This window comes from Anser brachyrhynchus (assembly GCF_964034855.1).
Source record: "Anser brachyrhynchus genome assembly, chromosome: 1".
Lineage (NCBI taxonomy): Eukaryota > Metazoa > Chordata > Aves > Anseriformes > Anatidae > Anser > Anser brachyrhynchus.
Genome location: NC_137694.1, coordinates 44,363,958 through 44,388,462, shown reverse-complemented (window position 1 = coordinate 44,388,462; position 24,505 = coordinate 44,363,958). Strand labels below are relative to the sequence as shown.

Below are 24,505 nucleotides of genomic sequence, written 5' to 3'. Positions count from 1 at the left end.
AACTGTACATCCATATGTAAAATGAAAAGGCAGAAACACTTTGAAGTGTCACTGTGAAATGCTCAGTGCAATCAGGACTAGGAAACCAGTGCAATATAGCAAAAAGTGTTTATTTTCCTTTGCGTTTACATTATGATTACTAAAAAAAAAAAAAAAAGATGGGGGGAAGGGTGAGCAGAGAGAATTTTTCACATTGATCATGTGAACAACTCTAATTTGAACAATAGTGCCCTAACCAAAAGCCTCCGTCTGGAATGGAAAGCCTCTCCCACACCCTTCCAGGCTGACCTTCCCTCCCCCTTCTACCATAGCTCATATTTCAGAGCTGAGCTGGTAGCCAGCAGACCGTAGGAGCATAATTTGCTGAAAAGAAAAGCAGAGGCATAACTGTTAACTGCCCCCTATTCCCCACCCCTACCTGCGTCTACATAAGACGTGAACTAACTATTCCCCACAGGTACCTGTACAGGGGCTTTACTGTACTCAGGAGGCCGCGCTGCTCCTCCCAGAAAGCTAAGTAGGCCATGGCGGCTGACCTATTGCTGTGTTCTCATGTGATCAAGTCCTAGAGCCAAATCCAGATTGTTGTTCTCATGTGATTTAGGCAATCTGCTCACATCTGGTAGACAAACAAGATTTGGATCAATAAAAGCAAAGTTTATAAAAGGACGTCAAGATGATGCTATTGCCTGTGAGCACTGAACATTTAATAGGTCTTGCCTCTACTGAGAAGTGTTTAAGATAGTACATATTTGTATTACCTGCAAACTTTGCAAGTAAACATGCTTCTGTAGTTGAGTTCCTTTTGCCCATCCTTTGAACAAAAACAGATACATTGGCAGCAGTGCCCCTTGAGCTGTAATTGTGTTCACGTTTAGACTTTTTGACTCTAAGTTCTGTTGGTCATGGAGATCAGGAGGGCTGACTTATCTCTAACTTTGTCAGTCAAACTTTAAGAAATTAGGAAGAACAGTGTGAAAATCTCAAATGAAGAATGCTCCAATTTTACTGAAGTTTTATAAAAGCCAAGAATATTTTTGCTTTTCTTCTCCCCCATCTTTTTTTTCCCAATAAATATTTCACATACTACTAGTCATCAGCCATAATTACAGCATCTCTGTCAATGTGTGCATACTGGAATATATTTTGATTCCCAAATGGGTTTTACTTTAACTGCAAGAGAATCTTTCCATGGAATTAGGTGTGACGAAGCAACGGAAATTAAATAGAAAAATGGCTGGACCTAGTGAGATGATGGTAGTATAATGAACTAAACATTAAACATCCATAAACAGAAGACATTGGCAAATATAAGACATTGGCATTAGCTTCTGTACAGGAATTTTGATTTAAATAACCACTCAAATACCTTTTATTTTTTTTCCCTGAACCACTAATATCTGTCCAATAAACATTCTTAATATCATGTCATCCTGGAAAGTGTGGAATGAAGATGGTTTTCCCTACTAAAACAAGGCATTTTAGGGTGACACAGGGGGGAAAAAAAAAAAAAAAAAAAAAAGTCAAGGACTGTCTGTATAAATAAAATATTGTAAAACAAGCTGGGGTGTGAACTTAACAGCACAACAGCTATTCTCACCCTCTCTTAAGTTATGAGACTACTTGAGTACTCATTCCGTCTTCAGTTTTCTGTTACATTGGCAGATAGACAAGCTCTCCAAAATATGTTTCTTTTTAGAGCAGGGTGGGAGTGAATTTAGTGCTCTGAAATAATTGCTCATGGATATTCCTTATTCAGAACAAAAGTATCCCCACATGGACTTAATCAGGAAAAGCTTCATGAGTAAACAATTCATAATACAGTATTTAGAGTCTGAGTGACAGAATTGGACAGTTGAAGAGAGGATGTTTTTCCATTCTATTTAGAAGCTATAAAACTGAATCTAAGCAAGGCTTCTGGATAGAAACTGGACTAGAGCATTAGGTGAACAAGACGGCAAAATATCTGTGAGCCATCTCTTTCTTCCCTTGCCACTAAACCCAGCTTAAAGCCAGACTCATCCGTTTTGTGACTGAAAGAGTTCTGAGGGTGTAGTTAAGCAGGGAGGAGTGACCTCCTTGGGAACAAATAGCAGAGATGCTGGAGCACAGCTCATGCATGTCAAAGAGGCACAGGTACAGAAGTACTGAGCGAGTCACAAATGTTTTTGGTTTGCCAGAGTTGAGAATATAGTGAGTCGGTGCTGCCTTCCTTTGATCCTCAACAGATCAAACCAGTTTTAGAGAGGACGCAAGTCTGGGCTTGTATGTATGGGTTTCCCACTTCCTTTAGCTGTGTTTCTTTATTGTTAGAAGGAGGGACTCCCCCCAGCACCAGGAGAAGTGTACAGATCGTTGTATGGGAAACGATACAGAGGAGCCTTCTAACTCTTGCGCTCCTTGTCCTTCTTCTGGGTGAGGAAGGAGAAAACGTTGCCAGTTCACAGCTTCCAGGAGGTGATTGCTAATGAGGCCAGAAATGCTGACAACTCCAGGGGTTGTGTCTGGACGAGCTAAACCTGTTAAACAAGTGTAGCAGCTCACACAAATCACCATGCTCCAGAGCTGCTCTGCAGGCCTCCAGAGCCTTGCTCTGCAGGCCTCCAGAGCCTTGCTCTGCAGGGATGCCTCTGTATTACTGCTGCTCACAGCCTGTCCCTCCAAAAGTGTACAGCAGAAGTCGATAAAATTTCTGATTTTTAACTCAGTGCTTGGTGTCAATGCCAAGGAATGGGGGTTGGGTTTCCTTACTAGTAGAAATGCCTCCAACCACTCCTTGTACCTTCAGCTGTTACCATCTCATATGTTAAATTAAAGCCATTGCCATTACAGCTGCCAATAAAATAATGTGTCGAATGCAAGAAGCTACATTCCCTGGTGCCAGCAGCCGGCTCAGCTGAACATGGATCTTGGGCTTGCAAGCTCTTTAAAGAAGCTCCAGCCTGCTGAAACCAGCCCTACCTACATCTGCTGAGACGGGCTGCTGCCCTCCCCCACCACACGTGGCTGACGCTGGACTGTAAATGTTTGACTCGAACACCACCTTTTTCAGCCAGGATGACTAATGTCTTGCGCGTGACAGTGCCATGGGAACAGTCGTTAGGAAAACAATAAGAGTTGCTGGTGCGGGCCTGGTGTGGTGGACCAGCAGCAGAGCTCTTCAGGATCTCAAAACCTCGGCTGGCACAGCTTCTCTCGATGCTCCCACAAACAGCCAGTCCTTCAGCAGGACTCAAGGTGGTCCGTCCAAATATTGACTTCTCAGCAACAGATCTTCACACTCAAGGTGTTTATTCGTCCTGCTGCCTCTCCCTGCAGTAGTGCTGTTTATCCCTCCTCGGCTGAGTCAGTACATGTGTTTGTGGAGCTGCACTGTTGATTGCATCACTGGAGAGGTGAAAAAAAACAAACAAACAAACAAACAAAAAACCACCACCCAACATCCTCCTCCCAGAGCTGCATTTAAAACACATAATTTTCTGTGAGCTGCTGTGAAAGATGTCTCTGTAAAGAGAGTAATCAGCACAATAAAGAGGGTGCCAGACAGCTGGGGGTAGAAGCAAGTAGTTGACAAGGGTGTCTTTGAGGTCCTGGTAAACTGATTTCAGCCTCAAACCTAACCTGTGTTGTGATGTCAGCTAGAGTACAGCTGGTGGTACCAGCCTCCCCCTCAGGCTAAGTGTTAGTAATATTGAAATAAGATATTTTTACCCACAGGAGTTTCTGAAGGAGAACCTTCTGTCTTGGACAGATCTCTGATACTGTGTTTATCCTCAGAAGAGGTGAGGTGTGGGTAGGAGCACATGAACTTTTACATCCTGCTCCTTCCTTCCCCTTGTGGTTCCTCGCTGAGCCCACGAGACCGCTACTAAGGCAAAACAGTTTACCTTCCATTTTCTTGCTGTACAAGGCCTTCTTACAGAGATTGCCAAACCAAGGACTGATTAGTGCCCTGCAAAGTAGAGGGATATGGACACTACTTCCTCAGAAAATAAACACCAGCTCATTTTTTACAGACTGCCAAGAGCCACCAAGCAAATTGATTAAGTTCAGTCACTCCTAGACTAAGAACAGTTGGAAAAATCTGGGTGACAGATCCTGTTATATCGATCCTTTTAGTTTAGTTTCTTAACACATGTGAAATGCTTATCTTGCCTTTCCACAGCAAGAGCATGAAAAGGTCCCTCCCCTGCTCCCACTTGCTGTTCATCCTCCATGCTCAATTTGTTTTTCTCAGCCGAGTCCTGTTTCCTCCCTGTGCTGTTCTTCACGTTCTCTTTCCTTCCTTGATGCACATCATAACTGCCATATATTTCTTGTTGTGTTTTTTTTCCTGTTTCTGTCAAGAATGGTAGTAAAAACCTAACCAAATTTTGACAACATTGGGGGAAAAAAAAAAAAAAGTAATTTTATTTGCAAAGCTCCTAGTCCCCAGGGAGGAAAAAGACCTTGTATATTAGAGAGGAAAACACTTTGATAGAAACAAGAGATCTTTCTGTGGACGCTCTAAAGCAACAAAAGCCTTACATTCACAGATTAGAGTGGTTAATCTAGTATGCTGTCTCCCATCTTAATCACTGTTAGTTGCTTCAGGGGAAGGTACAAAATGCAGAATAATTCACACAGAAAAAGTCTCTTTTAGCACTTCTTCCCAACAGAGCCTCACTTGACTTTACCTTAAGTTAACTGACAGCCCTTTGACTTGAGGCACCTGATATTTGTAAAGGTTAATGTGTGCACTCCTCACAGAACTCATCTAGTTTCTAAATATTCTTTACCCTAAGAGTGTATCTTTATTGACAAAAAAAGGTGTTCATGTCTACATTCATAAAATTTATCACTGTGAAACTCTAGTGTAGACAAATACATGGACAGTGTCTACTTCACTAGACAAGATCAACACCATGCTCTAATATAGGCTTTCTACCCAGCCTAGCTGTAACATAATAAAAACTAAAAAGCTCTGACTTTCCTGGGATTTCCTAGCAAGATGTTTATTTAAAAGGAAAAAAATAACTAATTCTGCTGTAAAAAACATGGGCTGCTGCTACTTGCTCTTCCCTGGAATCTTTTCTTTTTTTCTTTTTTCCTACTTTTTTTTCCCTATTTTTTTCTTTTTTCTTTTCTTTTTTTTCATCTATTTAAATACCATTCTTGAATGATGAGTCATGGCAGGAAACAGAGCTGCCTTGTGTCCTTGCACAAGAGCCAGAAGGCATATGTAGGCCAGCAGCACATGTACAGACTGTCCCGCAAGCTTGAATGCAATGCATTCCGCATTGTGAGTGCTTACACTCACAAGCATTCATCAATACTAAAAGTGCTGGTGAAACACTGTGTCCTGAAATCAAAAGGGAAACCCAGTGGCAAAGAACGGCATTTGCAAGAAAAGATCTGGAGACATCATTTGTGAGAAATAAAGTAGTTTCTTATTACTGTTTGCTAAGTTGTCTGGAGGTGGAGGAACTAGAGAACAGCATGAATATAGGTGATGTGCAAATTCTACTTAAAAATAAACACGTTAAAACTGGATGGTGTCCCAAATAACTTTTTACACTGTCCAGCTCTTTCTGTTGCCTTGACACCTCTGTATCACAGATGATTATCTCTGATTCACAGAGAGTTACAGCCTCTTCAACATCATCAGCTATTCACATAGAAAAGATCTATGATTCACATAGAAAAAAACATACACCCTATCTGTAAGGATATAAAAAAAAAAAGTTATAAAGCCCCAACAGTATAATTTGGTTTGCCATTTCACTTCCAAAAGGCACAACACTGACTTCCTGCTGGAAGCCACGCATGGGCAAGTTAGCTGTCTGATGACTTCACAGATAGCTGCCCTTGCGTTGATGTAAAGCTGGTTACTGCTTTAAAAGAACACAGAACTCTAGAACTCTAGAAGCCACTCTAGAAGTCATTTTTTCCAAGTACTACTCCTACATATGATTCTACTGTGTCAATTATTGCAGCTTTTTACAGTCATATTTTCCTGTTTCACAGATTGTCTTCATCAGTACAATAGTAGGAAAACACAAATTAGGGAAACTGTGAGTCTGACTGTGCCTAAAATGGTAAGTTCATAAGTTCAAAACGTAGAAATTTCTCTGCCCATAATCTCTCTCAGTTGAACAAGTAATATAACACTACTTAATTACAGTGATCTTATGCTTTACTCTTCCAGCTATTTAAGCTCTCTTGGGGCCATTTAGGAAAAATTCTACTCTTTCTACTACATATTCAGCCCTGCAGTGCCAGCAAATTTAGCTACCCTGGACCTGTGAACACTAGTCGTCAAAAATAATTTCTAATTGGAGGAAAAAGTGTTTTTAAACAGTCCTTATACTTAAGGAACCAAAATCCAACTCACCAACAAAATTCCCCTTGCCAACAAAACTACAAAATATTGTTGGGTAAATTTGGGACCTTGAATTTTGCCACAGTGAGACAAGATTTAAAGCCAACCTGTAACTCTGGAAGACTTATATTGCCAGAAGGGTAGAATATGTGTGGATATGCTTGCATGTGCACTGAACAGAGAATAGAGAAATGGAGCCTGTTTTCCCCACACCAGTTTGTATCTGTTGTGCCTCAGTCTACATGAGTAAATGGAGTAAAGTTTGAAGCACTGGGAAGGGATGAAGTCTGACTTCATTTTGATCACAAAGGTGGAACTGAAAGGGTAAGGTCCAAATCAAGATAATGATGCACGTTCTTGTTCGACATAGTATATTTCCCTTGCAGCAGCACTGAAAATATGCTTTTGTTAGAAAATGCTAGTTTTCAAATGCACGCTATGTCCCTGGGAAACATAAGTCACATCCAAATGTCAGCTTTTTGTGGATCTTAGAGGAAGTAAGGAAGTTGCATGGCTACAAACTGATCATCTTCCAAGTAACAGTTCAGTGCATTTACAAACCTGTTGAGCAGGTGGGGTTCCTTAAGATCAGTGGGTAATTTCTGAGCCATACCTGCTCTGGGTGGCAGTCTGTTAGTGGGTTTTGCTCACTAACAGTGGCAGAAATTCTTGTCTGTGGCTAGGAGATAAAGGTGGAGGGACTTTGTGGATCTATGGAGTAGCCCATGAGGATGCACGCACACAATTTCTGCCTGTTCAGCTAGATGGTTACTGTGTTTTCAGAGTTGAAGTTTGAGCAATGGGAAAAGAAGGTATTTATGCCAACGATACTGAAGAAAAGATTTTTAAATACTATATAATTTGAAGTTAATGGAGAGAAACCGTATGTCAGTGAACTCCCAATAAAATTCCTAAGCAAAATTTTACATAATAATAATAATAACCCCCCCCACCTATTTCTTCAATGTAGTACTAATCATTTAAAGTGAATGGGGGACAATGACAGAATTTCCTCCCACTTTGCAACAAGTAAAAAGCTTGCTAAAAACTTATCTCTAAATGTGAGAAATATCCCAATAATTTTCTAAGACAGGGTCTCTTGTGAAGCTAATTTATTTGCAATTGCCATGGTGGGCATCCTGCAAGTAGGAGTGCACAGCGGAAGTGTATCACAGCCCTATATCCTCTATTACCCAACACTTGATTCCTCCCCTGTTTCCTCATTGGCTGAGTACTACAGGTTCACAATCTACCCGACATTTGTTTCTATGTTCTGTATGTGTATTTGACCAACCTTTAATTTCTCTCTTTTTTTTTTTTTTTTGAGGGCCTGTGATTTCATAACATCTTGTTCTTGCTGATTCCACAACTGCTTGTCTTGTTTTTCTTAGCCATCGTCCTTATTTTGGGACAGTGGAACCTTCCACTGTCCCCTTATCTGCTTATCTTAACATACCCCCCACCGGTATGCCTGCGCAATCACTTTTGAGTATGCAAGGTTAGTGGAATTTTCCACTGCAAAAACACAACTGTAATTCTTACATAAAGTAGCATGTCCAGTTATGGGCACAACACTCCAAGCAAATACACTTCAGCTGGAGAAAATCCAAAGATGAGTAACAGCAAAATGGTAGGGAATCTAGAAAGACTAACCCAGGACTGGTATAACTGGACATGTTTAGTCTAGTGAAGAATGAGGGGAAATGTTGAAATATTGAAAATACATCTGCAGAAAGGAGCAGAATGATTATTTTATTTCATATCCATTGGAACAGGATGAAAAGTAACGAAGTGGAAAGCAAAGAAGGTAGTTTGATGATAAGAATGTGTTAACAGTTCTACAAAAACTTTTCTAAATTTTAGGATACATATGTTGGATGGATATCCAACTGAATGAATTGCAGTTGGCAGGCTGTGAAATACCTGTCTTCTTGTCAGCTTTCTGGCCATTTTGCTGAGATGCAAACATGAACTCAGCAAGTTTGTCCTTGGTGTTTTATCAGGAACTCAGCAGATGACTGCCTCTGTCTATCAGGAGAGCAGTATAACTACAAATGGAAATGAACAAGAAAAAACACAAATCTTTATTGTCCAAATACTAGTCTGAATGGTAGCAAGGATGAAATTAGCTTTTCTTTATTGCTTTTTGATTATTCCTTTCACCAGTTTGAAGTGTACTTGGAGAGGAGTTTTTTGTTTGTTTGTTTTGTGTTTTTTTTCACTTGGAGCTCATTTCTCTTAGACCTTCAGGCCCATGCAGAGTTGGTATTTTCTTAGAGAAGACACGATAAATGTCTCTCTCTAGAGAATAGAGTTATAACTGAGGGTCCTCAATCAGGTCACACAGAAGTACAAATGTGGCCACTCTGAGGAGTTCTGTACCCTTTTCTGCATTTACGTCCAAACAGGTTGTAACTGAAAACATATGGTGCACTTGCATTTGGAACAGGGAGGTGACATCAGGACGAGATGATCTGAGGTCAGGAGAAAACTGTACACAAGTAAAATGGAGAAGCTGATCCAGGTGCAGAGGAATGCTGGATGGAAAGGAATAAGCAGCAGAATAACTTATCTGACACATATAATTCACTGTGACCCTACTTCCTCCAGGACTTCCATATGTGCAATACTAAAACAGGTGAGATGACTTAGTACCAGCTGCTTGGATGTATTTGTCAGTGCCACTGTGGGAAGAAAGAAACCAGCAGGAAGATTACACGGGTCTTTTCTGTATTGGTCTTCAGGTGTGATGAGGTCATTCCTTCTCCTTTTCATGTAATCTGGTATATGGCCATTTCCTGAAATCATGTGAATCATGTTGACTCATGAGTTCTCCTTTGGCTTTCTTTATATAAAGTGGCTTCTAAAGTGAAGAACGAACACTCTTGAGTCTGTTGTACTGTGATTTTGACTCACTGGTCTGTTTCTAATTGTATTCCAAATCTTTTCTTTGCCTTTTCTTTGCGAGCCATTTTAATTTAAGAGGAGTTCAAGGAGTCCATTGATGTTAGATCCTGGCCATCAATACCACCAATGCATTCCAAAATTGGCTTTTTTTTTTTTCATTTTTGTGGCATGCATATTTAATGATTTCAATGTCTTCTGTTTGTTTATTTGGGTTTTGTTTTTGGTTTTTTTTTTTCCCATGGGGAAAAAATCAAATAATTCCTTCAAGAACCTCTTTGGAGGGAAATAGACAACCAACATTTGTAATATTAAGAGGAAGCTGCCAGCTTGCCCCTGAAAATATTTCTTAAAAAAGTAATTTGGATGCAACTGCACATACTGTTACCACATTTCCAGGTTCTTAAGCAGATCTTACCTCCTAAGGAATTACATCTTTTGTCGTATAAAGTAGAGCAGTCTTAACCTTAAAAATGTCTTGTCATCTGTCTGTCTGTTTAGATCAGAAGACAAATGTAACATCCAGTGATCAACTGGTAGGATACTCCAGCATTAACATGGTGCAATTTGCTTTTCCATTCCTGTTTCCCTCTTCTCTGCCTCTTGATGCTGGATATTTATAAAAGTAAGCTGTTTATAGGATCTTATCTTGGGTTCCAAGTTCATCAGTTCTCACAAGCTATCATGCCTATACAGGAAACCTCCAAAGAAAACCCATTTGCTTCAGTAAAAAGACTAGATTTTTTTTCCCCCTGTGGTTTTCATTTTGATAAGTTTCATTAAAAAATGACCTTAGAATACTTTAAAAAGGGGAATGATTATGTGATTGGCTTGCACCATTCCAGCTCAGACATGGTTCGGTTTCAGAATGAGTTTTCCTGCACTAGAAGTTATGCAGTGTAATCATCAGTGTTGTTACACATTTGTTGTAATGCTCCTCGGTTGTCTACACTCTTCATACCAATAGTATGACATATTTATATATGCCATCATAAAACAGACCCACCCGTACAATAATTATTACCATATGTATGTGACACACTTACTGAAGGTCCACTTAGGAATATACAAGTCTGTACATGGATGAATATATATAAGATGTTATAATGGTCATAAATATTACTAAACCTTGCCCAATTTAGGTACTTCAGAGATACACGTTTTTATAGGTATATTAATCTGACTGTGTTGAATGCAGCTAAGGTGAGAAGATTTAGACGTTAATTGACTGACTAAGCTTGGTAGCTTACAAAGTGAGTCTTCCTGAGGCACTAAATTGTGACTAATGAGAGCTTCATTCCAGGTATTTAATACTGCCTTGCCATGCTGTTGTGCAGGCATTCAGCTACAGGAGGTATTTGAGTATATAATCTTCCACTTACAGATGAATAATATAATGCAGCAGAGTATGTGTGTACAAGGTTGCATTAGCTTTCTTGCCTCTACAGGCAGGAAGTTAGAGGAACATGCTGTTAGAACTGGACTAGCATGAGCAGTGCAATTTCACAACAGAGATAATGTTGCAAAGACATCCTGAATGGTAAATGCATATTTTGACCTAGCTGCATATTTCTACATTAGTCACAAAATATGAAGAAGTAGAATTGCAGGTACATTGGCAAATAAGCCCTTTCATCAGCATGCTATTTGCAGCTGTAGTTTAGCCTTGTTGTAGGCCAAAAATCATTTCAGACCTTATCATTCAGTGACCCCGTTTCCATGTAGTCATCTTCCCCCACACCATCACTCTGTGTTTACATGAGCTAAGGGGAAGAATAAACATTTTCCTTTTCCTGTAAGGATTCCACCAAAGGTTGGTGTTGGCAGACACAGACACAAACTCAGAAGTAATTTCAGTGGTCTCACTGATGATGTCATTGAACTGTATTCTTGTCTCTTCTGACCCTATCTGATTTACTGTTTCCTATACTGCACTCTCTCACTGCCTTCTTTTATCAGCTTTGTACTTCCTGCTTCCAGTGGTCCTGCGCAACCTTCCTTCCCTTGTTCTCTTAGTGTTTCCTGTAACTAATCCCTTCCGTTTTTCTGCAATATCCTTGCCTTATAAAGCAGAAAGACACAGCCCAGAACTGAAAAACTGAGACCGAAATCATGAAACCAAAAAGATTACTGCTACTATTTTGCACTGCCTTTGTCTTTTTTCTTCTTCATGTCAGTTTATAAACATTCCTTACTCTCTATAGTGAAAGTGTTAGTGCAATATAGAAATTTAAGTAATACGCATTTAAAAAAAATAATAATCTTGTGACAGCTAGTGTGAAATGTGCAAGTAAGAAGCTAGAACCTCTCATACCTTAGCTTTTCTAATAGGTTCAAACTGCAGTGAATTTTCAGTGTTTCTTACACAAAACCAGGAATATTGCAAATCTAAAATTCTATATCTTGCCTCTTTGAGAATTACAATAGTATCAAAACCAAGTTTGGAATAATTTCATCAGACTCAAATAATTCAATGATTATTATTTTTTTAATGTAGCATTTCAACATATGACCATTTATAAACTATTGCAAATAATAGATTAAAATGAAGTAGCTATTTCAATTTTTAATGTGATGGGCAATAGGGGGTTAAAACTTTTTGTGTTTTAAGCATATAGAATATTGACATTATCACACAGTGGTTAATTACAGTGTAGTTGCAGTTGAGTTGATACCAGTTTACAGTAAAGTCATGCTTTTTCAAGATTAATTAATGCCAATACAAATACAAAGTAACTATACAGGTAATCCAGATGTTCCCATTCTGCACTACACATGTGTCTATTCTACATCAGAATTCCATGTACACATATAGACAGACACACGATCACATCTATATAAATGTACGTGTATGTATCTCAAATGTACTAACACCATTGTGTTCACTCTATAATTATTTCCAGCCATGCTCTTTGTGGTTACATGAATTAGTGGTAATTGTAGGATAAAAAATTACTTGTGTAACTATGCTATAATTTCAGTGTAATTACAGTCATTGTATTATGAAGCTCAACCAAATATCGAGCTTGTACTCTTTCAAAACAGAACATTTAACTGCAACCATTGCATAGAAAAGCTTAAAAATTTAGTTAATTTCACTTTGTAAAAGTTTCCTCTTTCTCTCCCACACTAACACCTTTTTTTTTTTAATAATTAAAAATAATAGAACTGAAAAATTCATATATCTGTACTATGCTTGGGAGAAAACAAATTACGGAAAATTAACCTTTTCCTTCAATTGCAGAGTTGAGAATGCTAACTCTGTATTTTCTTTTCTGAAGAGATCTACAGTAAATCCAACACTTGGTTTATATCTTTATAAGATGCAATAGTAGGACATTTTTCCCTTTGGATCTCACTTTTAAACAGTGCAAATGTAATACTTATCGTTCTTACTATTTTCATGTCTGGCTTCACTGAAGATGCATGGAAGTTACATTCCATCTTCAAACTGAATCTGAAAAGAAAAAGAAGGAATAACATGGTTTATCTACAGTGAAGCTCGGCCACCAAACTGGACCCAACAACTTTGCACTTGCAAAAAAAAAAAAAAAAAAGACAAAAACAACATCCCAACATCATCAACAACAACAACAACAAAAGGAATTATCAGAAGTATAAACAGGGAGTTCTGTTGCTTTTCATAAGAAAGGTGGTTACTTTAGTCATACATTCCTAAGAGAAATCCCATTGATTTTGCAGCCCTGCAGCAAAAATAGCTTTTAATCCCTGAAGTAAAGCAAAATAGCCTAGAATGCTCAGGAACTTGAGCATCATTGGTAATTGTCCTAGTGCACAGTCTAGCACCTACGGTTGAAATCTCCATTTTCCTCAAGCATAGGCTTCTCAGCTTTCTAAAGACCAGAATCAATAGACCCTGTGGTTCAAAGACTGTGGCACATTTTGTCCATGCCGAGCTTCCCTTGATAGTAACATCACACGCTGTAGCCAAGGAACATGCTTTTGCAGAGGAACTACTGCAGCATTCTGGGAGATGTGCTGTATACACAGACTGTCCGTACAGGCTTTCTCCGACTCCTCATTCACTACGTGCCATGTGGAGCTGATGAGCATGAACTGGGGTCCTAGAGAAGAGGAAGCAGCACTGCGCTGCCAGCACATGAGCTATGGGTGATGTAAAATGAGACAAAAAGCTGTTGATATGTCTAAAGCTCACATCATGAAATGTCTTTCTGAATCAGGGATCCATGTTTATTCCTAGTATGTTTCATTGTCACTGCCAGTCAGATGAACGTGTGAAGTTCTACAGGCCTGCAATCTCAATACTCTGAAGCTTATGACATCCTTTACAAAATCAGAATTGTAAATTAACAAATCAGCATACCAATACAAATGGTCAATTGTGGGTCTGAGGAAATGTACATTTTATATGTAACTGCTTAGCACTGTTAAATAGCCAGTGGGGGCACATGAAAAAGCTGGATATATGTAATAAAATGTTACTTTCATTAGTACAGATGACTATAGAAATGTTACTGTTCTGTGCTTGGTAATAATAAATGTGCTTTCAGTTAAAACTCCAAGCAGCAGTAAAACATCATCTCAACAGACAGAAATACTCTCTTCCATATATCTTGAATAGTGTACATCCTTTTCTAATGCAGCACACCACAATTTGAACAACTGGTGCTGGTGGAAGTGGTAAAAAAGGGAGACAGAAAGCCAGGGAAGTTTATCACATCAACTAGAAACCAGTTATAAAATTTTACACTTCAGAAATGCTATAAAGTGTGCTCATGAATCATAAAAAGAAATTATGGCCACAACGATTTGTACTTTACAGTAAAATTCTAATGTCTGAAGAATTAGGGAAAGTTTTTTTTGTTTTGTTTTGTTTTGTTTTTTAGTGAAGGAATTGAGGGGTGAGGGAGCACTAAATCTGGGACTTCACAAATTTGCTTTCACTACCGTGGCAGTGAGTCTGCCTAGATACTTGCTTCTGGCATGGCTCCTCAGCAGCTCCTTGAAAATGCCCACTTCACAGGTAGCAGCAAGGTTTATACTAAAATAGTAATTCTAAAATGCTAAACTAAAGACTGGTAGAATAGGTCTAGTATCAGGAATTCAGATTGCTGTGTGGAGATTTTGTCAAAAGAATTATTTTTTTTCCTCATTGCCCAATTTGACAGTAATAGAAAAAGCTCAGAACTGTTTTATCTTGTGAGAGAAACAGAGACTCAAATTTAATGCCTGAAGTAGAATTAAACCCAACAAAATCAAAAATGAATACATTTAAATTTGAGATATCTTATGGACCTGTAGAACCAATTTCTGTCATGTGGTGTAGAAATTACATACGTGTAATCTCATCTGAGTGAGCTGCAGTGGTCACAGAAAGGTGGTGTACTGGAGCAACTTCTTTCACATCAGATGGTGCATGGGCAGCACCAGGCAGTTCTAATACGGAGGCTACAAACCCCATCAGGCTTCCTGACTTTTGTAACTTAGTACATCCACAGTCTGTGTCATTCAGTTTTCACAATTTGCCCTTGATGGGCTTTTTGAAAGGCCAAATGCAAAGTCAGCCTGAAATCTCTATGCCACACAGTATTTTTTCATAGCTTTCATAGTTGTTCTCACTTATTACCTGCTAAACAGAACATTCTCAACCTTTCATTTTTGTTTTCATCAATGTTTTCCGTTACGTTTGAACTCAAATTTCTGTAATGGTGTGCCTATGTTTGAGATGGTAGTATCACACCTGAAAATGGTATTTCATATGAGTGCATATGATACAGAAGTACAGATAGACAAGCTAATATTCTACTATCATCAATATAATTTTTCTTCCAAATTTTGCCTTCTTCTATTTCACTCGTTTATTTTTTTTTTTTAAATTTTAATTCATATTAAGTGAAGATTTACATGTTCCTCTCCATCATAACCACCACATGTCTTTCCTGAGGATCAGTCAATGTAGAAGCTACCATCAAGTCTCTGTATTCCACTTTCTTCCGATCTGTTGTCTAGCACAGAAAACCAAAGAAATGTAACTGTCATTACGCAGACATCTGCTTGTCTCCATCAGCTTCTTCTGGACCTCTCTCTCTCGAGACCTCTTTTTTTGGGATACGAATGCCTAGACCTAAGCAAAACAAATCTCCCAAACAAATTCTGTTTTAAAGAATTACATTTTACCTATTAGCATTACTGAAAGTTTAAAAGTTCTGTCCCTGTGATTTAATTTTAGAAAGCAACTGCATGAAGGAGACGTGCTCAAGGAGCTCTTTCTGACCTCAGTCTCCGCCAAGAAAACCAAAACTGGGGCAGGGACTTTGTGTAACTTCCTTTCACATCGCCGTGCACTCTTTTACTTGCTCCTGGCTGTTCTCCCCCGTAGCAAGGGGAGAACAAGGACAAATGCAGAAGATGAGCAGCGCCTGTGGAGAGCTTGCTCCAAGGACGGCCACAGCACCCTGCAGCACTAGGCCAACGCCATATCGGCGTTCCTGGCACATTCCTGGGGACGGTTTCGGGACCAGTTTTGGGTCCGTTTTTGGGCCTGGTGTCAAAGCAGCTTCCGGCTCCCTCCTCTCCCCCACTCCAGTTCCCTGCCCCTCCCCCCATTCCAACGGCTGTTCTCCGAACTCTCTAGAGGCTCCTCGTGCCCGAAGCCCCGGTTGCTAGGCAACGCCATTTACCTCACGCGCATTGCCATGGTGACAGCTCCCGGCGGGCGGGCCGCCATGGCAGCTCCTCACACGGCGGCCGTCGGAGCCCCACACGGCTACGCGGGGGACATGGAACCGCCTCGCCTCACCTCAGGCAGGACCCCAGGCCACCCTCCCCTCTGTCTTGTGGCCGCGGGCACCAAGGCCGGGCAGCACTCCCAACGCTTGTCGGGCACAGTTTCAGGACCACTGACCTCTGACAAGAAGTGTTCAATAAAAAGCACAGAACGGGCATTTGGGGAAGGCAATTTGGGCAAATTGTTTACTTCCGTACATGCCGTATGTAGGTGGGAACAGTTTTCTCCAGAGTGGCCAGAGGGACAGCAAGAGCACGCATGTGGGCGCGCACCCACACGTGTGCATAGCCAGGAGAGGAGAGGTTGTAAAGGAATCACGCTGAGTGGGAATAAAGCCCTAAAAATGCTCGCTCTCATATTCTAGGGAAACATTATCTTACCGCTAGTGGTGAAACAGCAAGTAACCAAAAAAAGTAAAACCATGGTGCTATTCCTTAGCAAGAAGCAAAATGGTAGAATGGAACACCAAAACCCCTCTAGCAACTGGAAGATGACAGTTACAAAGCAGAGGGAGCAGAGTCACTAAAAAGATTGCAATCAAAATAAAATTAATCATCCAAGCAAAACAAGGCAAACCTTTTGGCCCTTTGTAACAGGTAGGTGGCTTTCTTCGACAAATAGCAGCAAGTCTTTTTGAGTATTATTGTATAATAAATCCAGTTCTTACAGTTACAATGGGAATAAGATAAAATATTTTGTTTTTCTCCAGTTGCTCTAATGCCTTTGCTGTATTTTACAGGTTTGCCAAGTGCTGGCTATTTAGTTGCTCACTGTTTTCACTGTTGGGTGATCAAAAAAGTGAATGATAGTGAATTTGTTCTTTCCACAACTGATAAGAGAAGCCCTCAACAGTTTCATGTTTCAGAGAGAAGTGAAACCCACAAGCAGGCTGGGAAGGGTAAAGCAAAAGTGATACCAGAGCCCGGAGCAGCTAGAACGCTTTGAGGTAAGATAAATTGAGGCAGAAGCAGCACATCCCCATTGCCTCATCTCAGGAGTAAATGGGCTGTTTATTAGCATGAGACTAGTACAAAAGGCGGGACTACAAAGGAGAATTGAAAGAAATCATGCCTAAAAAATCTCAGTAAGTTGAAAGGATTTGACTTTGCACCTGTTTCACGTCCTTTGTTTACAGCTTTGTCCTTGATAGTGAGACTGTTGGCCAGAGTCCAATGCAATTCCAAAATACAATTTTGTGGGTCAGGTTCCGAGGACAGGAATGGAAATGTGATGGTGGAAAGGGGGATAAGAATAAAAAAGATAGACTTTTCTACAATTTTGAAGCTTGTAATACAAAGAATTGGAAGAAGTACATTTACTGGGATATGGAATGTAAGGAAAAAAAAATAAAAGAAGGCAGGATGACATAGGACCACTGCAAAGGAACGTAATAGGGACATTTCAGATTGGACAGACTGCAAGCCATTTAGAAAAAATGGAAGTGTGGAGTAATCCGGGAAAAAAAGGCTAAAAAGCAAATGATGTGGCAAAAAAAAAAAAAAAAAAAAGATATTATTAAACAGGTTTTAATGGATACATTCGTTAAATCTGTATCAATTTTCATTATTTGGTATTTCAGACGGTTATTTATGTTGCTGTTGGCCAGGTCTGTTGTTAATCAAATACTACGTAGAAAGTGTGTTCAAATGTTGTGAAATATTCACACAAAAAGTTTTATTTTGCTAGCTGACAGTGATACAATTGGATACACTAAAACCCATGTATTCCTCTTGATTTCACGAAACTCAGCAGTTCACGTGATGAAGGTGGGATACTTAACTCTGGTTAGTATGTCCAGTTCCAGAGATTATTTTGTGTGTGTGTGTATGTGGAGACGTGAGGCCAGGATAAACTGAGGTCAATGACTGTTTATAAATCAAAAAATCTCTGAATTGTCAATCAAATATACTTTTAGCATTTTTGAAATTTCTTTAAGCAGTAGTAATATAATACAATTTAATATACAACTTGTGTCTTTCAGGTTAAATAATAAAGTATTATTGGTATCTGAAAGTTGGGCTAATGTGAAAATGCAAAGTAAAGCATCAATGTGCTCAAAGATGTTGTAACCATTTAGAATATTTTGTTGAGTGACAGCAAAATGTCTTCATCATATCTAAAGATTTTCTGCATGATCTATTTCTCTTTTCCCTGCTCCCAGAGGGATACTTTTGCTGGAGAATGCACTTCTTTAGAAACCTGTCACTACCCCATCTCAATGAAGAAATGTAATACAATGAAAGAATGTTTTGCTTTGAAATTTTTGTTGTTCACTTCTTTTTGAAACAAGTGAGACACATTTGAAGATACAGTTGTTAATTTTTTAATAATATGATATACTGTGAACTACATCAAGAAAATATTAAAAGGTCAACTTATAAGAATACAGCAGAATAATACTAAATAATAAGTACTAAAAGGACCTAATGTTTCACCGTTTTCATCAGAAAGCAAGAAATAAAGGAAAATATATGATTTATTACATCACAGGAACTTTGGACTCTTTTGGATTAAGAAAGGGGAGGGGAAAGTGTTACTTTAATTTTTGTTTTTATTACTTACTACCCAAATCTATTTTAATTGGCAATAAATTAAATTAATGCCCCCTAAGTCAAGTCTGTTTTACCACTGAGAGTAACTGGTAAGCAATTTCACTGTCTTTATCATGACCCACAGACTTTTCCATCATACTTTCTCCCCTCGTCCAGCTGAGGAAGTGGAGTGAGAGAGCTGGGTGGACATCTGGCTGCTGGCCAAGGCTAACCCATCACAGTACAGTAATTAGTGCAGTCATGTCATGCAGTCCAAGCCTAAGATTTTTAAAGTAATTTCATAACAGCTCACTATTTAAAATGATGTTTTTATTTTAATACCATATGCTATTGCAAACAATGGAAAACAATTATATATTTTTTGTTTTATTGGTTATATTAAATAGTACAGCTGCTATAGATGCTTTGTGCATAATATAGTATCATCACAGCTTCAATTCAGGCTTCAACTGTTAGTTTTGCAAATAAAATCTTAAGACACTTTTGCAGAATAATAGGGTGGAAACACTATGAAGTATTTTCAGCTTTATCTCTGTCCAGTGTGATTTCTGACTAATGGGAACTAGAAATCTCAATAACACACCCACAACCATGGAAGGACTAAATCCAGTCTGCATTCCGTAGCAACCTAGTTGCACAAAGAAAGGACCAATGAGCAATTCCAATGAACTATACAGTTGTAGAACAGGTAAGTTTCATGGATCTTGCTAAGGAAAAAAAAAAAGTTTTTTTTTGTTTTGTTTTTGTTTTCCTTAACAAGATCCATGAAAAAAAGTGTTTTTTGTTTGTTGGTTTGGTTTGCTTTTGGGGTTTTGTTTGTTTGTTTGTGTTTTTGGTTGACAAATAGTTGAAATTATGAATCCTATCCCATGAACAATGAACAGTGGATCTGATTGTGATCAAAGGAAAACAAGCTTTGGTAACACCTGATTCAGGGCTTACAAGACATACAGCTCATGAACATGCGGATTTTTACAGTTTTAGCACTGCTATTGAATGAAGACATGTAGAAGATTGTTGGAAAAGAAATATGAGAGAATGGAGAAGCGGAAAAAGTGTGAAGAGAGCAATCTGCAGATGTGGCAGAGAGCAAGTATATTAAGGGATGGAATAAAAGGAATGGATGGAAAAGATAAATGGCAATAAATTAAACTTATTTAATGGCAGCTCTACTTTCAATGCTAATATCTGCTGTTACCAATTGTTCCCCTTCCTTTTAATTTCTACTCCTCCCTTGTCATACGTAGGCATCCATCTGATCTTAAAAGCTGCCACAGACACCGGGAACGGCAGTCATAGAACAGATGCATCTCAAACAAAATTGGGAATAGAGAAGTGATTTCAGGTCCCCATATCACAGGGAATGTCGCTGTGAGAGGGCTCTGTTACATTGATAGAAGGATAAAATTGCCTCTGAGTGTATATGTTAGCCTGTTAGTCAAACTCTTAGAAGTTCTCTCATTAGTGTCTCCTTCATTCAAATTTTGAGGACCATGCCTGTTGTGGGGAGAGGGGCAGAAGTGGCAACCTAAGCTCCCCTCTCCCCCTCCCTCTTCCTTCCTTTCTGGCTTCATTCAAGAGCATATGTGTATATATTATGATCTGCAGGCCCATTACCTCAAAAAAATATAAGAGCTCCTTTCTCTCTTCCCCAAGTACACCAACATCTGGAGAAATCCTTTCAAATTATTCTGCTAGGTCGTGGAAACTAATTATGCCATTATGTAAGACAGTGGTAACTGGCAATGGATGGGTGCTGAGTTTTTCATTTGTTGATGATTTTGAATGAGGATGAGTGGATATCGTGTTTTGGTTAGTTACCTGCCTCAGTATTAGAAGGACTGTTCAGTATTTTCTTAGCTATGTTTATACAAGAGATGAGATATTGATCTTGTTTTACCAGATGATAAAAGAACCTATAGAAGGAAGTAATGAGAAGGTACTCAGAATACAGCAAAAATACCAGATGATGACTTCAATTAGGAAAACCTCTAAGGACAAGATAATGTCTTGAAATTCAAATTTTATTCACAATGACTTCTAGCAAAAATAAAACTTGAAAATGTTTTGTTGTTTTGTTTTTCAAATGAAGGAAGGAAGGAAGGAAGGAAGGAGGGAAAGAAGGAGGGAAGGAGGGAGGGAAGGAGGGAAAGAAGGAAGGAAGGAAGGAAGGAAGGAAGGAAGGAGGGAAAGAAGGAGAGAAGGAGGGAGGGAGGGGGGAGGAAGAGAAAGAAAGAAAGAAAGAAAAAGAAAGAAAGAAAGAAAGAAAGAAAGAAAGAAAGAAAGAAAGAAAGAAAGAAAGAAAAAGAAAGAAAGAAAGAAAGAAAGAAAGAAAGAAAGAAAGAAAGAAAGAAAGAAAGAAAGAAAGAAAGAAAGAAAGAAAGGAAGGAAAGAAAAAGAAAGAAAGAAAGAAAAAGAAAGAAAGAAAGAAAGAGAAAAAAAGAGAAAAGAAAGAAAAGAAAGAAAGAAAAAGAAAGAGAAAAAGAAAGAAAGAAAGAAAGAAAGAAAGAAAGAAAGAAAGAAGAAGAAAGAAAGAAAAAGAGAAAAGAAAGACCTTTCAAAACACAACCGAGGACCATGAGATATTCCTAAATTCCAGTTATTGCGTAATTAACCTCTTAATGAAAAAGTTCATTGTGGATAAGTCCAAGTATTCTACCTTTGTGAGTTGTTACTAAACTACTCTGCATCTTTTTCTTCACTGGCAATTTCCTGAAGATACACATCATTTATTGAGAAATTTATATATTACCACTCAGATTCACTAAACCATAAGTCTTCTACTTGCTGGAAAGATCTAAAGCAGGTCTTACAATGGGAAAAAAAAAAAAAAAAAAGTCCAAGGTTAGACTTGAGAAACTGACATAAGATATTCACCCTGAGGATAAGCCTTCTTAGCTGGTATGGAAATTTTTCTCTTAAAAAAGTATTTCCATTTATAAACATTAGAAAAGGTCAAATATTTCTCATTCATTTAAACTCAGTCAATAATGTGACCACAAAAAAAAATGAGTCCATGCATTTCAGATCATATGTATAGCTCATTTACTGAAGACATCCTGTATGTATTACATTCCACAGTGATGTTCAAATATATTTCTTCCAACAGGTCAAAACATATTCCTCAGAGCACTTACAGGAGGGAACATCAGACATATTCTTCACATTTCTTCATTTCAAAAAAATTTCATTTCATTTCATTTCATTTCATTTCATTTCATTTCATTTCATTTCATTTCATTTCATTTCATTTCATTTCATTTCAATCAAATATATTGGATAAATTAATGAGACGTATTCATAAAACTTTACCTATGTAATTTAGAGGTCAAGCACATTTCATCTAACACGTATCGTGGGAGTTAGAACTGAGCACTAATTCCTCAACCTCTGCTGTAATAACAATGCTACCACAGTATCACGTTACACTTCTAGGGGCAAGGAGGGCTCTTCCAAACCTAGCTTCTCCCAGAGCCATTATCTCTAAAGTAATGAATAGACAACTGCATTCAGGAAGGTACATCATTAATACACTTGATGAAAAGAAGACTGTCCACTGCCATTGTGTGAATACTTAGAATCACAGAATCATTAAGGTTGGCAAGGACCTCCAAGATCATCTGGTCCAACCATCCCCCTACCACCAATGTCACCCACTAAACCATGTCCCTAAGCACCAGGTCCAACCATTCCTTAAACACTCCCAGGGATGGTGACTCCACCACCTCCCTGGGCAACATGTTCCAATGCCTCTTTCTGAGAAGAAATGTCTCCTAATTTCCAACCTGAACCTCCCCTGGCGCAACTTGAGGCCATTCCCTCTAGTCCTATCGTTAGTTATCTGCAAGAAAGAGGCCGACCCCCAGCTCCTCACACCTTCCTTTCAGGTAGTTGTAGAGAGCAATAAGGTCTCCCCTGAGCCTCCTCTTCTCCAGACTAAACAACCCCAGTTCCCTCAGCCACTCCTCAGAGGACTTGTGTTCCAGATGCAAAATAAGCTGCAAGAAAAATAAATAGACCCAAAAGAGCTTTTACAATTTTAAGGTTCTCTAGTGTGTTAGGTGCTGTTTTTACAACTTGGTTTCACAAATTTCTCATCTCAAAGAGTAAGTGGGACAATGGATGACTTTTTTTTTTCTTCTTCTTTCCAACAGAACCCTGATCAGTGCTTAGAACTGACTAATTTTTTGGATTTTTTCAGAAAAGGATCTTCATATGATACACACCAATTATCCATCAGGTCAATGTTGTTAAGATTAGTTCTTCTGACATCTGATAGACTCTTTAGCTAGACATTAAGAACAACAATGTGCAGTGTAGATGGTACTTGTGTGTATCTCAAAATACCAATATTTTAGTGTAGTAGAATTAGTTTTACAATCTATATGTTTATCTATATGTTTTTGTCACTGAACTCTGCACTTGTGACTGAACTACATCAACCTATATGGTACAAAATATATTTTTTTCTTAAAAACAGAAATTAAGGTAGTTGCAGTTTGCTTTTGTGGAGGTAGAAGGTAGCAAAGGTAGAAGACAATTCAAAGCTGAAAAAAAAGACTGGTGGGTGTTTAACCTAGACATATCTGCTTAGTAGATAGATGAATTAGCTAATACAGCAATATTACTCAGTTTAAGTTTATCAGAAAACAGCTGAGCAATATTTTCTTGATGATTAGTGAATTTTATTTATTTTTAATTATGATTAAATCTGAGAGGAATAGAATGGATTTAGGATTTTTCCCCGAATTCTGTATCTTGTCAACAGTAAAGGAAATAGACAATGATACTATATTCTACAAAAGCCAAGCCACTGGAAGGTACTTAACCAACAGTGAAAAGTAACGTAAGTAAAAATGCCTGTAGTAGTTTCGCTTAATTATAGGAAAAATCCTCAGGTATTTTAGTTACATTTATCACATTTATGCTCAATGTTTGTTGTCATGTTGATGTGTAAAAATGTTTAGGAAATGTCTTAAAACATTCTCGTTGATTTATTCTTGTTGGCTGTGCTTTAGGTTTCTGTATTAAAAAAAAACAACGCACACATTAAAAAGAATTTTGAAATTCTTCTGATTTTCTTCATCAGAAAGGTATCATATGATTCCTTCTTGAGTGAAATTTTAGGCCTTCCTAGTGAAATTCTTGAAGTCCCAAAAGAGTCATTAAATTACAGATTGTTTTCTCAGATAGGGATGTATTTTTTTTCTTGCCAGAGATATTTTTGTTAGTGAAATTACTTTCTGGTATTACGGTGTTTCTTTACCCTTGCATAGGACCTGTTTGTAATCAGAGAAGTCGCATTCATTCTATCCTATTAAATCACTATGCAATAAATACTTATTAATCTAATCAATTACCAAGAAAAATTAACATAAATCTTGTCTCAGAAGTCATCCGTTTAGCAAGGTAGCCTCTTGCAATTACACATTTTTGAGCAATGATTTAAAAATAAAACATACAAGGAAAATTACTTTTCATTTCTCTGTATTGCTAACTACTTCTTACAGTCATATTTTGATTTCTTTAAAAGTAATTAGTTTTCTATATTCAAAAAGTTCATTTGCATACTGAGAGCTATAACTCTTCTGTGCATGGCTCTCCTTTCTTCTTTTTATCATCCCCATTTATGACTAGGCAATGTCTCAATTAGCAATTACTAAATCATATGGAGAGAGCTAATATTTGGGAAACATTCAAGTTAAGTTTCATTTTTCTACATGTTCCTACATGAAAACCTATTTTTTGTGCTGTTGTTAGTATCTTTTACATTTAATTCCAGTGTAGCATTTGCTTTACATGTCACTTTTGCAGAAAAAAAAAAAATTTTGCAAATAAAATTGCTGAAGGCATATTTTCTCAACAACTTTTTATATAAACTTTCTTCTTGTGAAGAGGCTGAGCAATGTAAACTGATAC

At 38.2% G+C, this 24,505-nt stretch overlaps 1 long non-coding RNA gene across 8 annotated transcripts in view; it reads left to right on the top strand.

Moving 5' to 3' along the window:
• LOC308200526 overlaps nt 1-20,711 on the top strand; it is a 31,876-nt gene extending 11,165 nt beyond the window's left edge. For 3 of the 8 annotated variants that reach the window (XR_013955670.1, XR_013955672.1, XR_013955673.1), the window contains 2 exons: nt 2,833-3,395; nt 6,007-12,833. This is a non-coding gene — a long non-coding RNA (uncharacterized lncRNA). Of the gene's footprint in view, nt 1-2,832; nt 3,396-6,006; nt 12,834-16,773; nt 16,981-18,195 lie in introns of those variants that run through there. The other 5 variants (XR_013955666.1, XR_013955667.1, XR_013955668.1 and 2 more) reach the window with 5 other exon arrangements.
• Nucleotides 20,712-24,505: the final 3,794 nt, after the last annotated feature.